Source organism: Diabrotica undecimpunctata, chromosome 1, assembly GCF_040954645.1.
Source record: "Diabrotica undecimpunctata isolate CICGRU chromosome 1, icDiaUnde3, whole genome shotgun sequence".
Classification (NCBI taxonomy): domain Eukaryota; kingdom Metazoa; phylum Arthropoda; class Insecta; order Coleoptera; family Chrysomelidae; genus Diabrotica; species Diabrotica undecimpunctata.
In genome coordinates, this window is record NC_092803.1 from 24,011,519 (window position 1) to 24,025,722 (window position 14,204).

Consider the following 14,204-nt stretch of genomic DNA (forward strand, 5'->3'; position numbering starts at 1 on the left):
GCAAAATTTTGGTATTTGAAGGCTTGGTACAGCCCCAGAGTTCTACGCTGTAAGTCCATATTGGTTTTAGTGTGACTTTGTAAAGTAGTATTTTTTTCTTCAATGCTAGTTGTGACTTGCTACCAAGTAATCAATTCATTTATTTCAATTTTATATAGAGCTGAGTTTTTTTGGCGTTAATGTGTTGCTTCCAGGTGAGCCTTCGGTCAAAATGTAACCAAAGATATTTCACTACGTCTCTAGCAGGAATAGGAGAGTTGTTTAGACTGACTTGTGGACAGGTTCGTCTTCTTATTGTGAATATGATTTGGGCTGATTTTTCGTTGTTGACTTTAATTTTCCATTTTGTCAACCAATTCTCTAATGTATGCAAGTAATTTTGCAGCTGTTCGGATTCTATGTCTGGGTCTTTTTTTGAATCTTAAACGGCTGTATCATCAGCAAATGTCATCACTGTTATCTGTAATAGGTATGTCTAAAGATCAGGCACAGAAAGGCACTTCCTTGAGGAATTCCGGATTAAATGAAGTGATAGGTTGAAAAATAATTAAAGATTTTTTACTCGGAATAAACGTTCGTTAATATAAGACTTTAGGACAAGGTACATATCGCTAGGCAGTAAAGATTTTAATTTATATAGCAAACCGTTATGTCAGACTTTATTAAAAGCCTGCTGAATATCAAGACATACTGAGGCACACATAATCTTTTCTTCTAAACTTTTCTTGTTACTCTTCTATGACACTGCTGAGTTGTTGAATATTTTTGACGGAATCCAAACTGATTTTTGGGTATTATATTCTCAAGTGGTACAGTTTCGCTTATTTTATTTAGAAGGAGTCTTTCAAAGGGTTTAAGGGCTTTTAAATAAAAAAGGCTATTAAAGACACGAATTTAATAACACTTGGTTGTTTAAAACCGACTCTATCCTCTAAGATATACGCTATAATAGGAATTTCTCCTCTCAACATCAGCAGAACTGTGGTTTCTGAAATTAAAAAGAAGAAACGAGGAAGAAATCCGCGCCATCTTATGAGTAGTCAAACAGTGTATTAAATGAGATTAAAGTCTGGTAGAAGTTACAAGAGTTCTACGACTTCAATTTAAACCGCTGCCGAACAGTGTCACTTTCAGCTTCGAAGGGAAACTTGGTCCGTTGGTGCCCTAGATCCGAAAGAGGAATTGTCTGGGGGTTTTTACTTCTTTGTAAGTTTTTTTATTTAAGTTTTCTCTTCATGGTAAAGCGGTACGTGTGGGAGGTGGTGAAGTGTCTGAAGAGCATTGGGGTTCATCTCTTGCATGCACAGGTGCCAACCTTCCTTAATGCAACTCATGGATGTCCGAATGTTCCTTATGCGGTTGCTTTCCTCTCGAGGCTGGGTTTACTACTGTAAACCCAGCTGTAATGGGCTGTAATGGTAATGGCTGTATGTGTCAAATTATTTCAATGTCATGAAATTACTGTACTGAAATATAAATTAAAACTTAAAACGATAGGGTAGACCACAAATCACCTACCTCTTATTAATTATTAGTGGTCTGTGGGGTAGACTATATATCTTATCTCAAGCTTTTTTAACTATTTTGACTATTTTTCTTCTTCAAATTTTATAGAAATGCCATTTAGTATGTTAAAATAAACTTTATTAGTTTTTAAACTTTATTTAGACAGAATTTTAAAGGTTAAAAAAACATTACTATACCAACAAGAAACGTTTTCAGACCGGTTTGATCAAAGACTTTCTTGTAAAACGTGATATTTTGTAAACAAATAAGGAACTATTAATTGAAAGTAGCATCTGTAAATGCCATTGGAATTAAATTGTTTCTTCTATTAACCTTTGCTTTGTTTCCTCGTGGGATGAGCAGATACTACACAATTATACAATAGGTTGTATCAATATTAAGTAACGACCTAGTACAGTTTATATAACATAGCTACGTGACAAATGTACAAGATTTTGTAAGTATTCGTATATTACAGATGGTACAACAGTACTATGTATGATGTGAAATTTTTATACTGAGTGATGAAATGCTTTAGAAATGGAGAATAATAAATATACCATTAAATATCAATATAAAAAATTGGTCAAAAACTTGTAAATATCGATTTAGAAAATATATACACAATAATACAAAAAATTCTTATTTCTGAAAAAATCCCAACTAGTATTTTCGCTACTTCAGAAAGACCTTCTTGATTGATGAGAAGAAGATTGTCTTGTTTTTATTCACGGCCTTTAATATTTTGACAAAATGATTAAAATTCTTTTATGAATGGTATTTATTTATTTTCAATTTTAGTTGTACATGTTCAATACAATATTTTCTGCCATATGTTGTTACAGAGAAGAAAGAAAGAGAAGAAAGAGGTATGACAGGTCTAAAAGAGAGAAAGATAACAATATATTCAAGGTAGCAAAGAGGGAAACAAAGTTCGATGTAGCTACTGCTAAGAAAAGATCGTCTGCACAACTGTATGGAGAGTTGGAAACATCCAAGTGGATAAAAAGGTTATAAAGAATTGCTAAAGCAAGGGACAAGTCATCAAAGGACTTGAACCACGTGCAGTTGATTAAGAGTGTGGATGGAAGAGTGTTAAGAACCGATGTTGAAATAAAGCAAAGATGTTGTAAGTACTTAAGTAAGTAGAAAGTAGAAAGTTGCTAAATTGCTAAATGAAGAACACCAGAGGAGAGACAGAGAATGCGGGATCCCAAATGAGAAAATAACACCGGGGATAGCGAGAGAAGAAGTTGTCGAGGCGTTAAATATGATGAAGAATGGTAAGGCAGTAGGACCTGACGGAGTACCTGTGGAGGTTTGAAATGAGGGGAAGGGTTTGATATTTTTTAGCAAATGATGAGTAGGATATATAAGGAAGAAATAATGCCCAATGCATGGAGAGAGAGTATGATGGTATCATTTTATAATGATAACGAGAACATTCAGAACTGCACGAACTATTAAGAAATAAAGTTATTGTCGCACACAATGAAAATTTGGAAGAGAACTGTAGAGCGAAGGTTAAGGAGATTGACATCGATATGAGAAGAACAGTTTGGGTTTATGCCATGAAGGAGGACAACGAATGTCTTGTTTGCTTTGAGACAGTTAATAGAACAGGAAAAAAAGAGAGCTACATTTGATATTTATAATTAATTTATATTTAAATTTATTTATTATTATAATTCCCAGACAAGCTCTCTGGAGAGAAATGGGTCCCTGAGAAGTACGTAAGGCTTTTGAAGGGCATGTATGAGGGAGCGTACACCAAAGTAAGGAGTGTTGTCAAGTTGACCGAAAGTTTTCCAGTGACGGTTGGTTTGCATCAAGGCTCTTCACTGATTTCTTACCTGTTTAATTTTGTTACGGATGTACTGAGAGAGAAAATAAAGGAGAAGGCTTCTTGATCAATGCTCTTTGCTGATAATATCGTGTTGGTAGAAGAGAGCAAAGAAATGTTGGAAGAGAAATTGGAGTGTTGGAGAAGGGGTATTGAAGAGGGAAGACTCAACGTAGCAGGTCTAAAAGGGAGTATATGTGATTAAGAGGAAGAGGGATGTTCGGAGACATCCCTCTTCCTCTTCTATCCTAAGATATATAAGAGTGTCTTAAGACCTGCGTTGGTGTACGGCGGTGAAGTGTGGTGTATAGAGAAAAAGTGGTCAGAAAAAAGATAAGGGTAACTGAAATGCAAATGTTACGGTAGATGTTGGGTAAGACTAGAAGGGACAGGATCAGAAACGACTTGATTAGGGCAAGAGCCGGAGTGACTACAGTCTCAAAAAATATTCAAAAACAAAGACTGCAATTATTTGGTCATGTCAGGTCTAGAGATAAAAACTATGTAGGATGAAGGATAGAGCTGTTAGAAGTTAATGGGAGGAGACTTATAGAAAACCGAAAGGAAGATGAAAGCACAGTATGCCTGAGGACTTGAGGGAGAAAGATTTAGGTGAAGAAGGCCTAATGGACAGAAATGAGTGGAGACGAAGAGTAAGGAACAGCAACTCCTGCAAAAGGAAAAGCTGAGGGCTGAGGCGGAAGAAGAAGTTATCGACACAAAATTTATGACATAGAATCGTAATGTGGTCTTCATTAGGAATGGTTAGGTTTATTGTTTAGGCAGGAAAACTATGAGTTAATATCAACGATGGGAATGTTTGTTTACTATGAGCATAAGGAACTGTGAGTGGCATAAGGTTGTAGCGATTTCATTTTTCTAGTTATAACTGTCCTACCTGTCTTTGATTGTGCTGTACTTATACTGTTTTGTAGACAGTTTATTGCGTCTAACTATGTCGTATTTTCAGTTACCCTATAATTAATTTCTGTGTTTAGTCTAGCTAACTAGTACGCCAATTTTGTATTATAAATATGGACGCTTTCTTTTTCGAAGTGTCTAAAATGTTTAAATTAACATTTAGTTTTAAGTTTTCTGGCTAAAGAGTATATATGATACTCGGGTGCCAAGATTTGAAGCATACTATTAGTGTTTGACGATGGAGGCAGATGTGAAGTAATTAGTCTCTTAATATAGTTTTGTGGCGTTAGTGGCAAGTTATTTTAATTATGTCTCTCTTTGTTTGATGACGAAAATATAGAAAGTTTTAGCTTTCTAGATTACTATCCCTAAGCTCTTCGACTGTCTTATATCAAAGCAACTTTATTGGTTTTGTAAAGGCTTAATATCTTAACCACAGCATGATATATTATCTCAAATTGAAGACCGTAAACAGGTAGATACAATATATACAGATTTTTCCAAAGCATTTGATCGTGTAGATCATGAAATACTTTTGGGCAAATTAATTAATGTAGGCTTTCATGTCAGGTCATGTTTCCTAAATAGCAAATGTTTAATACTGGCAGATGACTTAAAATTTGGGAAAGTTATAGATAGCCTACAAGACCAAGCCTTGTTGCAAGATGACTAGACAGACTTTAAAATTAGTGCAATCAGAACAAACTCCACTTAAATGTAAAAAATGTTGTTTCATAAGTTTTTCTCGTAAAGTCAATAGAATCAAAATAAGCTGTACTATTAATCAGTCACTGAATTATGTTTCTTCTATTCGGTACTTGGGTGTTATTTTTGATGAGAAGCTTACTTTCTGTGACCACATAAACCCTATTTCAGTAAACACATCTAAACTACTTTGCAAGTATTTCTACATTGCTTAAGCAATATTAGTGTATTGTTGCTTAGTTAGAACTATTTTGGAATATTGTTCATCTATTTGGTCACCCTATTTTCTTGGGTAGCGGGTAGGAACTCCTTTGGACAGTCCTACCAGTCCCTGCCCTCCGCAGATTCTAGGAGTTTCCTGACCCGGGAAATTAGTACCTGCTTAGGGTCCCTTGTCCAGGGTCACGGATGAAGACCACAACGGTATCCACGGCGGAGAAAAACATCTTCGGCACGGTGTGTATGGCGGAAGTGGCACCCCCGATTTTAGGGTTAGTATAAAATTAAATGCAGCATCTGATCCAGAGTGGATGGCTACAAACAGCGTTTGACCCAGAATGGGCGGCTGATAACTAACTCACCAACCCGCCTGGCAAACGTGGTGTTTTAACTGCCATTCCCCCTCTCACTTTTATGATGGCGAATAATAAAACAAAAGGAAATGGTCCCCAGGTGGGTAAGAAAATTTTTAAATCCCACACCTCAAAGGTCTGCCTCGCGGTATTTGGGGAGGCACTAATTCACTTTTGATAGATAAAAACAAAAACCCACTAAGACGAACACAACATAAATCAAAAAAATCCGTCAACCTGTCAATAGGGACATACAATATTAGATCAATGTTTTCGGATGAAAAAGTAAATGAACTGGAAGAAGAATTAACAAAGATAAAATGTGATATCATAGGCCTATCAGAAACTCGACGAAAAGAAGAAAACCGAATACAGCTAAAATCCGGTAATCTACTGTATTATAAAGGAAATGAAAAGAATAGTAAATTTGGAGTAGGATTTATAATAAATAAAGCTATAAGTAAGCATGTCCAAATTATCAAAGGAATATCAGATCGTGTAGCCTATGTCATACTTAAAATAAGAAGAACATCAATTAAAATTATCCAGGTATATGCCCCCACGACAGCTTATGATGACGAATATATCGAACTATTTTATGAAGATATATCAAAACTATGGAAGAACATAAAAATCGTCTTACACTAGTAATTGGAGATTGCAATGCCAAACTGGGTAGAAAACTAAACAAAGAAGAAACTAAAATAGGAGAAGTATGGTCAGAGAAATGATAGAGGTGCTACTTTGATGAACTACCTAGAAGAAAAGCATCTATACGCATTGAACTCCTTTTACAAAAAGAAGCCCTAACGAAAGTGGACATGGATCAGCCCTAATGGATCCACAAAAAATGAGATCGACTACATACTGTCCACGGAACGATATATCATTAAAGATGTAACAGTTCTTAACAGATTTACAACAGGTAGCGATCACAGGATGGTCAAAGCAAAAATTAGTGTTGGCGGTAACTATGAAATGAAAAGAAAAATAATTAGAAACTGGGATCTAGTAGATAGAAAAAAACTAGGGCAATATAAAGAGATATTCAAAGACCTATTAAAAGAACAACTTACCCAAAAATTAGACAGTGATAATAAAGATATAGACGAAATAGACAACATACTTACAGCAACGATGATTACATCAAGAAAAGAAATAGCAAAAAAGGATCTAAAAAGGAACAACTATATATCAACAGAAACAAAGAAGCTTATGGATAAAAGAAGGAAGCTGAACGAAGAAGGCAAAAGGAAATCTATAGAATATGTAGAAATCAATAAAACAATAAGCAGAATGATAAAAGAAAATAAGAGAAAAGAACAAGAAATAAAATTAGAAGAAGTAATACAGAACAACAAAAATATGAAATGCTTAAGACCGAAATTAGGTAAGTGTGAAATAAACAAAATAAAAGATGTAAACGGAGTAGAAACAAATATTAAAGATGACATCATAAATATTATCCACCATTTCCACTCAGAATTATATAAAACAAAAAAGGAACCACCAGAAGAAATTAAAAATCAACTTAAGGCTAAAATAAAAAATGTCAACTCAGAGCTACAGCCAGAAATAAGCAAATCAGAAATAAACAAGGCATTGAAAGAAATGAAAAACAACAAATCGCCTGGAAAAGATGGAATAACTGCAGAGATGCTGAAATATGGTGGAAAAGTGGTAATTAATACTCTACATTCCCTTTTTAACAAGATATTAAAAGAAAAAAGAATCCCAAACAACTGGAAGGAATCCGTAACCATTATCCTACACAAAAAAGGGGATAAAGCAGATATAAAAAACTACCGTCCTATAACACTCCTCAATGTAATGTATAAACTCCTAACAAAAATTTTAACCAATAGATTGACGACAAAATTCGACGGATACCAGTCGAAAGAACAAGCTGGTTTTAGAAAGGGATTCAGCACAAGTGACCATTTACTAAGTATGAAAATACTTATAGAACGAGCAAATGAATACCACATTCCTCTATATAGAGCGTTCATAGATTTCGAAAAGGCTTTCGACAGTGTCGAACATTGGGCAGTGAAAAGTTCTTAATTAATATTTAAATGGGAATAAACCACAATTAAAGGTTAAAATACATTTATTGACGTTTCAATTTCCACTTCGGAAATCATTTTTTTTTTTTTTTTTTTTATTTCAATTTCGGATTTCCGAAGTGGAAATTGAAACGTCAATAAATGTATTTTAACCTTTAATTGTGGTTTATTCCCATTTAAATATTAATTAATTTAAAATGCCACAAGAAAATAGCTTCAGAACAATATGAAAAGTTCTTGGATTAACAGCAGAATTGACCACAGATATACGGAACTAATAGCCAATATATATAAGGAAGCCAAAACAACAATTAAAGTATATGAAGGAACAAAATCAATACAAATAAATAGATGCGTGAGACAGGGTGACACAATATCACCGAAACTTTTCAATCAGGCTCTGGAAGATATTTTTAAAAGATTAAAATGGGAAGAAGAAGGTATAAAAATTTGTGGACAACGCTTGAACCATCGAAGGTACGCTAATGACATCAAGAATTATTTGAAATGATGAAAGAACTGGACGTAGAAGCTGGAAAGATAGGCCTTAATATGAATTACAGCAAGACCAAAATCATAACAAATACAGATGAAGACATCACAATGAGGATCGGACAAGATGAAATAGAACAAGTTCAGAATTATATATATCTGGGTCAAACTATAAAACTTAACAACGACAACCAAACAGCAGAGATAAAAAGACGAGTTAGACTGGCATGGGCGGCATTTGGCAAACTAAGCTACATTCTTAAAAACAAAAGATATCCACAGCATCTTAAGACCAAAGTATTACAATCAATGCGTACTCCTTGTTCTCACTTATGGTTCCCAAACGTGGACATTTACAAAAGCAAACATGGACAAAATCATAAAAGATCCAAAAAAATCCAAAGAGTAATGAAAAGACAAATGTTGCACATAAGACTTATGGATAAAAAGAGCAACGAGTGGATAAGAGAGAAAACAAAAGTGAGGGATGTTAGACAAGAAGTTGCAAAATTGAAATGGAGATTTGCCAGACACAATATAAGACAAAAATAAGACCGATGGAACAAAATTGTTATAAGTTGGAGACCGTGGGAATATAAACGAAGCAGAGGAAGGACCCAAATGAGATGGGCAGATGATATCAAGAAGCACGTGGGCTCTAGGTGGATGACTATAGCGACAGACAGAGAAGAATGGAAAAGGATTGGGGAGGCCTATGTCCAAAGATGGACCGAAGAAGACTAATTAGATAGATAGATAGATTGATACGTTAGAAAGAGTCCAGATAAATTTTTGAGATATTTTTCATACCATGTTCACACTACTATTGAAAATCATGATTATTCTTCTATCAAACAATAATTATTATATTTTGTTTGTTTTTTTATAGTGTATAAGATTTTTAATCTCTTTTTTTTTAATTTTTGATATTGATTTTATATTATAAGTAATTTCAAGTCTTGAATCCTAACTGTGATATTGTATATTGTAATTTAAACTGTTACTGGGGTTGTCCCGTGTTATAATAAATAAAATAAATATTTAGACCATTGGCAATATTATTAAATTATTGTTAAAAGTGAAATCAAGCTTTTATTACATTTAGACAAATGTTTCGTTATTTTATATTGTTTGTAAGGAAATTGCTCAGATAAAATATAAAATAACGAAAGATTAAAATATGGAAGGGAGTAAATAATAGACGAGTTTGTGACGAAAAAAAAACACCTCGAGGGATTTTGTAGTTAGTGTGCTCTGAATAAGAAAGAAGTTCCTGGTGAGTACTTGAAAATTGTGTATGTATCTGGGAGTGACAGCTAGTGTTAAGACAGGTGTATGAGAGATTGATCAATTTCATATCAAAGTACTATTATATCAGGACTCAATGATTTTTTTTTTATTTTTGTTAGTGTTGAATTAGATAATAAGGAAATTTAGTGGTCACCTCCTTATATATAAAGATTGTCATATAAAGATTGGTTCATAAAAAAATCTCAAACTGATCCATAGTTGGTTTTTCGTTTTGTTTTTTTTTGTACTTATTTTTAGCATTCTCGATTGTTGAACCGCATAACAGTAGCATACCTATCATAATTCCGAAACTAGGTACCGTATAACTCGACTTAAAGATGATATCTACAGGAGAATATCGTACTTCATCTATTTCTGTTACACCGAAACGTCGCCATGTGTCTGTAAAAATGCCCAATAAATCACGACCAGATCATAATCACTTAAAATTAAGCCATAATTTATGCAAAAATAATTAAACACGGAGTACATAATAAATTATTGGATTGACTATCGTAAAATTTTACATTCAAATCCAATGACCCAAATTCTATGTTGGGCAATTTTAAGCCCAAATAAATGATGAGAGCAAAAAATGTTTTCATCATTCGAAAAACCGCCTGAGGATGCTTTATGTAATTTAGGAATGTTATTAAATGTTTACAATTAGTAAGTGTATATATCAGGATAACTAGGCCAGTAGTTGATATAAAAAACGATTTGAAAAAAAGCAGATATAGAGAGTGTGTTTCGATATGAGGTTACAAGAAATTTAAATAATTACCAAGTATAAAACCCTTAATCTATATTTATATTTTATATAAAGCGATTTCTTGGTAGCACTTCTTTTATTCCTTTTTTTTTCTACTTAATTTTTTTAGCTTTTTAATGATCGTGGTCAGAACTACCTACGAGTATATGTTGCTTGTTGTTGTTATTTTCCACTCTACCTCCTTTCAGGTCTCCTTTTGCTACTTTTAATAATAATTTACCTTTCTCTCATTATTTAGCATCTGTCATCTTATAATAAAGCAGTTTTAGTGTGACTTTCACTATTTTACATATCCTTCTTCTTCTTGATGTGCCTATCCGTTACGAATGTTGGCGATCATCATGGCAATCTTTATCTTATCTGCAGCAGCGCGCAAAAGCTGTACACATGTTGTATTGAACCAGATTCTGAGGTTCTTTAACCAAGATGTTCTTCTTCTTCCTAGACCTCGTTTTCCAAATATTTTTCCTTGCAGCATGGCTTGAGGAAGAGCATATCTGGATTCATTTCGCATAATATGTCCGAAGAATTGTAACCTTTGAGATTTGATGGTGGTCAGTACCTCTCGGTTCTTATTCATTCTTCTGAGGACCTCCTCATTTGTGACTCGGTCAGTCCACGGGATCTTAAGTATTCTCCGAATTCCTTTCCTGGTTCATTGATATTTTTCGAGTTAATCGTGCTTGTATTTTTATTTTCTTTATGTCTAGTATTTGTCCAGTTTATTTTCTGTTGCTGCCATATCTCTCTTGTTGTTTTATAGATTTTCTTTCATATTTATCTTAATCAAATCATACCTTTACTATCTAAATACAGTAGGGCCTCGCTAATCCGGACACCTTCTTGTTCGGTGATCGCTGTAATCCGACAGGGCACAGGGGATCGCGCGCGGGTGGTGGTGCGGGGGCTGCCTTGAGCCAACCTGTCGACACCTGTCGTCAGTCTTTTGTTTATCGCCTTCCGTGTTGGTACAGTGTCAATTTAGCGCGCTCGCTAACATCATGGCGCCGCCACGTAAGCATTTAACATTAACAATAAAAGACAAATTGCGGGTTATAGAAATGTTAGATAAAGGTGACAACAAACCTATTATTGTTAGGAGGTTTGGTATAGGTAGGTCAACTGTGGCGACATAAAGACAAAATCTTAAAGTTTATAAGCCTAACAGTAAGTGGTCCCGGTGTACGAAAAACACTGAAGAAATCGGAAAATTCCGTTTTAGAAGATCCTTTGTTTATGTGGTTTTTGCAACAAAGGCGATTAAATGTTCCTGTAAGTGGTGATATGATTCGTGAGAAAGCTCGTGAAAAACGCCACGGAATAAGACGTTTAAAAATGGCCGGTGAAAAACTATCAAATGATGAATCCGCTTTCGGACCATTCCAACTAGAGTTATAGAAAGTTATTAGAGAAAAAAAAATGAACAGCGGAACAAATGTACAATGCTGACCAATCTGGTTTGTACTGGCGATTATTGCCGGATCATTTTAGCTCTGCTAATGAGAAGTCGACTTCGGGAAAGAAAATGAAAGTGCAAACTAAGAATATACCAAATAGTGATTAGACCGACGGAAACATACACCTGTGAGACTTGAGTGATAAATAAAAAGAAGGAGGGCATATTAGAGAGATTGAAGATTGAGAGAGCGAAGAAACAAGGAAATAATGAAGATGTATAAAGAACCCAACATCACTAGTTTTGTATGCCTATACTGTAATGCCTAAACTTGTGCTGTTTCTTTATAGTGCGTTGAGGAATTATTTTAAAACCAGACGCCTGTCTTTTGCGGCATACAAAAGCTCGCCAGTCTTATAGATGCCTTCCTTTATATTCTGTAGCATCGACATTTGTTTTCGACTTGTGCTGCACAGAAGGTTAATTGGTCCAAGAGTACGAGGCAGGCCGAGCAAGAGATAATGGGAAAAAGTGGAGGAATACTTGAAGTGCCTGAAAATAAAGGACTGGAAGGAAAATGCGCAAAACATAAGAAAATGGAGAAATATGTTTTACTGTGCCCATCAAAATAAGATGTTACAAAAAAATTAAATTATGTGAAACAATTTAATATGAAGATTATATAATTGTACTATGTATATATGTAAAATTATGTATATTGTAAAAAAAATGGAATTTTTCCACAATTCTTTAAGGCCTGTTGAGCGGTAAAGTAAAAAGCTATCTTGGAATTGTTCTAAATGAAACTGTTGCATTTGCATTATTTTTTGAAATCTGTGAAGATTTATTATAGATTAAGTTCAAGTTGATTGAGAATATCTACGGTAAAGGGTATAAGATCGCAGTGAAGTACTTCGACACCTGCGCTGCGTACGACATGCTGCGTACGATATAGCACATAAATACTCTTCTTGTCGCGCAGTCATTTCCTACTCCTTGGAAAATTTAGAGGCTCTTACTTCTGCCTAAATTCACCCTGGAAAAATATCGCCCCATTTGCCTTATTTCTTGCATCGGAAACTTGTATGAGATAATGTTGCGTGGAGGTATCGAGGAGTTGATTGTGAGATCTGGAGGCTTGTCTCCGAGACAATATACTTTCTTTCAGCGGAAAAGTACAGTGGATGCGGTGACATTGCAGTGGTATTACGTAATGAGCTCTATGGATGCAAGGAACTGTCCGGGACGCCTGAGGAACATGGTTGCTGATTATCTTTATTAGAGGAAGATTTTGGTGGAGAATGGTGTGATAGTTAATGTAATGGCTGGGGTCTCACAGAGTTCCGTTCTGTGTTTGACACTGTAGAACCTGTCATATGACGGGATCTTAAATCGCGAATATAAGGAAGGTGTTATCTCCTACCTATTTATCTGTTAACTCTTGCTTCAGATTAGGCCTGCGAGTGTTCACGTCGAGGATTGGATGAGCAAGAATTGGCAGAAGCCTGCAGAATTTAGAAGTTACAGAAAAAGAACAGGTGTGGTATTTGAGTGCACGAGAGTGAGAGTCACGCCCACGAAGTACGTTAAATATCTGGGTGTTACTCAGAGTGGGAGTAGGGGGAATATTTACAGGGGGTGGCCTGCAAAGCCATTTAGAAAATGGTTACGCTGGGGAGGATAATGTCCAATATTAGTGGGTCCAAATTCCAAAAGAGCTAGTCTGCTGCGAGTAGCATGTGCCTATAGGACCATGTCAGCTTCAGCTCTGTGGGTAATCACCGATGTTGGCAGGTGAGAGAGCTATGGTTTACAGTCATAAAGGTGAAATATTAGAGAGGGAAAGACGAGTGAAGTAAGGCCAGCAGAGAGATTAGTTTCTATCGTTCAGTTGCAGGAAAAGTGGGAGGCAACGAGGCAACATGTGATGTGGCGCAGTGAACGAAGTCACTAATCTTCGTTACGTAACGCACATGCCCACAGACCATAGCTACTTTCGTAGCTACATTTTTAAGTTCAGGAAAGCACAGACCAACCAGTACCTTTACTGTGGGCTTTCCTACACTGTAAGACACACGATGTTGTAATTGGACGGATGAAAGAGAAAAGTTTGAAAGAGAGTGAAACTGTGGATATTTGATTATGTGAGATAAATGGCGCAGAAAATGATAAGGGGTGAGTGGTGGTAAACATGGATGCACAACTTTATCAGGGAGCTGCTCTCTTCAAAAGAATGAGAGGAGAGTTAACTAGCAACTGAATTCTAAAACATGCGAGTAGCACTTCAATGGGATTCGGACTGTCGCAGGCTGAAACAGGAAGACAAGAGAAAAAAAGAAGACTCGAGAGAAATGGCGGCCTTGCTAAGTCAGGAGGGGTTAAAAGTCTTTGGTAATTTGTGTGGGTGTGGTTTCCTCGATGAATATGGTACCGGTCGTTCCATTCTGATATCTGGAGTAACAGATGAGAGGTTTTTAGTTAGACACCGACCGTCTCGGAGTGGTGATAGGAAAAAATGTCAAACGTCTAATCCCCTTCTTCTTCTTCTTCTGGTTCCTATCCGTTTCGGATGTTGGAAATCATATTGGCAATCATGACCTTGCTCGCTGCGGCTCGAAACAGCTCCGTTGAGGTTTTCTTA

General features: G+C 35.6%; 1 protein-coding gene across 3 annotated transcripts in view; it reads left to right on the forward strand.

Moving 5' to 3' along the window:
• LOC140446503 (uncharacterized) overlaps positions 1–14,204 on the forward strand; it is a 39,971-nt gene that overhangs the window by 17,171 nt on the left and 8,596 nt on the right. The window lies entirely within an intron of this gene.